Here is a 3,536-nt window from a genome sequence, read left to right as displayed (position 1 = left end):
CACACACACACACACACCCCTTGCATTCGGCTCAGCAAGAGAAACTGCGTTGACAGCACTAGAGCTTGCTTCAACATGTGCTGTGATTATACCATAAAAATAAACTGACCTCAGGTGTACAGCAGCCACCACTCATTAAATGCATCCATCTCCCCCACAAGTTGTGAAGCTGGCTAATTTTTTACTATAAACGTATTTAAGTTTGAAAATCTTATAAACCTTACCTGAATATTATTTAAAAGAGACATTAAACCGAGAAAGTGTTGTTTTGTTGTTGTTTTTTTTAGCCTGTGGGACAGTTTTCCACCTACATACACATCCTAATGAATCTGGACCCATATTGGGGTTTTTTTGTGTATGGCAGTTTTTATTTATATTAAATGCAAATCACTGCTTTCTGTTTATCTTCAAATAGTGCAAGTGTTTTAGCCTTTTCTAGAAGCAGTACTTTTTGGAAGGGAAAACAAAAACAAAAAGAACCAGTGTATTTTGAAACCTAATTTCCATCGATGAAGGAAAAACATTCAAATGAACAAAAAAGTAAGCGAAACGTAGAAGGGAGACACAATACAGAAGACCCCACTAAGTCAGAGAACAAAGGCTTTGAAGAAAGTGAAGACTCGAGACAAAATCAGCAACAACAAAACAGACGAAGGAACCACAAGAGGCGCTTCAGGTAGACACAAACTCAGACTTTTGTCTTTTAGAATTTTCCATAAAAGCCATCAGAATATGAATCAATGTCTTCTAAACTTTTGAACACTAAAGTTAAACCTGTGGTTAAAGCTTTTATTGACTGTGTTCCAGTCTACCCAACATTTTCAGCAAAGTGAAGTGAGCTAGAAGGAGCTGGTGACAGTGAGGTGCTGTCTCAGGCATACCTAGTGACATTAGCTTCTTACTTCATAAATCCTCTGTTAACTTGTGTTTTCTTCAATTTAAACCAAGCAGAGAGGAAGGCTGCTTATCCAACAGTATGCTGAGTAAAATGCCATGTGGCAGAAGTAGGATGGATTTATGCACCGAGTGAAAAGGCCATAACAGGAAAGTAATATCGGATGGAGATCTGTGTTCAGTGGCAAATTTGGAGGGAAATGTCCAAAAAAAAAAAGTATTTTGATATGTGGAGCAAAGCTGTGAGCAATGTGGAGAAATGGGAACATAAAGAAGGATGGGAACATAAAGAAGGATGCGAGCAAAGACGGAGTGCAACCGTACCTCTGTCCTCTGGCCTGACCAGATGAGGCTTCTTGTCAGCACTCGGGATCTCCGGCTTAAGAGCTGAAAAACGAAACATGGTCCGCACAAGAGTCACCTCGTCTGTCTGACGCGACTGACTTGAGACTCACACAACAGATAGGAAGACACTTTCTCAAGTAAACACAACAAAGCACTGACACAAATACACTATCCTCTACCAGACACTTCCAGGCGGGTATGAAATTAGCACAGAATTGCCAGATGACTATTACACAGTGTATGTATTGGTGGGTGCACACCAGTGTGGTTTGGTTATGTTTGACATCTACACATTAAGAAAAAAAAAAATCTCTACACTGACAGGAACTCATGCGCGCGCGCGCACACACACACACACACACACACACACACACACACACACACACACACACACAGTCCTAGCAGGATATGAATGCAAACCCTGTGGTAAAAAAATTATGGAAATGTGCATTCTGCAAACTGTAGATGTTGCTGCTGATACCAGGGACTGCTGTCTCTATACCCAAACTCAGTCACCACACAGCCTTCTACTTGAAGTAGAAGTAGATCACACACTTTGGGCTTTGATGAATGTTTCCTCAATCAGTTAAACGTAAACAAAGAGTACATGGCAGAGGATCCAATCCTTTTTGGATTTTAATCTACTTTCTACCATGTGTATATATACTTCTTTTTTTTTATGAGTTGCTACAGTTACAGGATCCCAGCATGTACACAGGTGCACTCAATGGGACATGATGATGGAAATATCCTGAGTACACAGCTGTTTCTTTTGCTTCCTTGATGATATTTCAGCAATGAAACAGCACAGACGCTGGCTATAAAGAAGGATTGAAACCAAAAAATTAACAGATTATTCTAACAATAATCTATATATTTTTTCCAAACAGTAATATTAATGCACTTCATATTTTTGAGGCGGTGTAGAATAAATGTAAACACCTACTAATTCTACTTAAGAAATGAGCTGCTCAATAGCAAGACATTTAAAGTAAGAAGCCCGTTTTCACACTTCCCACTGACTTGAGAGCAGATAATAAGACAAAGAGGTTAAACTGCTCCTTACCCGTGCTTTTAGATGGTGGAGGCGGTTTCTTCGGTTTCTGACAGGAAGACAAAAGTAGAGAGTTAATAAATGTTAGTGTGAGGATGACACAACAAAGTGATTAACTTTATTTAAAAAAAAAAAAAAAAAAAAAAAAAAAAAAAAGCAGGAGTTAAGGAGAGAGGTACAAATTCGGTTTGGTCTAAACAAAGATTAAATTTGTTGCACTAGATTCAGTCCTGCAGTGAAATGTTGTGATTGTCTTCTTATATTAGGAGAGCAACACAGGCAGTTTAAATATTTTGTCATTTTACAGCACAGCCCTCTTCGATTACAACTCAATATATTAATTCAATGAAGATTAACCACGAGTCTGACTGTCTAACATGATTAACGCCAACACAAGTCAATATATAAGACCTACATTTTAAAGGCCTTACAATGCTGGTTTCAACCATTATTAACAGACGTACACAAAGTATTTCACTAATTAAAAAAATAAAAAATAAAAACAATGACGAGGTTCCATCTGCTATGAAACGGGGTGAAATAGGGTGGGAGGAGAGGCAAAGTACAGCGAGTGTCACCCGAAACCAACCCGGGCACTGGAGTATCACACTGGACGCATTTAGCACTTAGCAGGTTTACTTGCTCAGACATGTAGGTGTTGGCTGCTACTTTCAAAATGCTAAAGGTTATTGGTGTTTACAGACACAGACTTAAAAAGGTTTCTCTTTATATTAATACTGTGTCTCTCATCTAACTGTTCCCAACAATAAACTTTGGCATAATTATGACAATAATGCCTGGGAACCAAAAAGATTATGTCTGAGTATGGGCAATATTTCAGTACAAGATTCGCCAGCTGACTTGTGCTGCATTAGTTAGACTGCCGCTTTGTGACATTTAATAGCTTAGGCACTGGTATCCTAATACCCATTAATAAAATCTATTTCCATAAAAATATTATGGTCAGCAGTGATGGGCTTACAGCATTCATTGAGTGAGTTATTTACTGTCCAGTCATGTTATATAACCCTAACATGACAAACACAAAAGCAGTTCTCAAAATGAATGGGGTATATATCTTTTTTTCCCCGCTTTCTTTTTTTTTGCAAATACACACCAACATCTCTGGAAAACACTTTTAATTACTCATCAGCATTACAGTAAATCTTATATACAAAGGTGTATATATGTATTGTATTGTTCCAGTTAGGGCTGCTCGATTATGGCAAAAATGATAATCACG

General features: G+C 38.1%; 1 long non-coding RNA gene across 1 annotated transcript in view; it reads right to left on the bottom strand.

Annotated features, from left to right (window-relative positions):
• Positions 1–1,217: 1,217 nt before the first annotated feature.
• The window catches only part of LOC102210024 (uncharacterized), an 11,341-nt gene continuing 9,022 nt past the window's right edge, over positions 1,218–3,536 (bottom strand). Inside the window, exons 4-5 of the long non-coding RNA XR_312358.1 lie at positions 2,306–2,342; positions 1,218–1,281 (exon numbers count right to left, since the gene is read on the bottom strand). This is a non-coding gene — a long non-coding RNA (uncharacterized LOC102210024). The remainder of the gene's footprint in view (positions 1,282–2,305; positions 2,343–3,536) is intronic.

This window comes from Pundamilia nyererei, unplaced genomic scaffold (assembly GCF_000239375.1).
Source record: "Pundamilia nyererei isolate P.nyererei 1_Seehausen unplaced genomic scaffold, PunNye1.0 scaffold00472, whole genome shotgun sequence".
Lineage (NCBI taxonomy): Eukaryota > Metazoa > Chordata > Actinopteri > Cichliformes > Cichlidae > Pundamilia > Pundamilia nyererei.
Note: the sequence above shows the minus strand (reverse complement) of the source record. Positions and strands in the feature narration are given on the sequence as shown.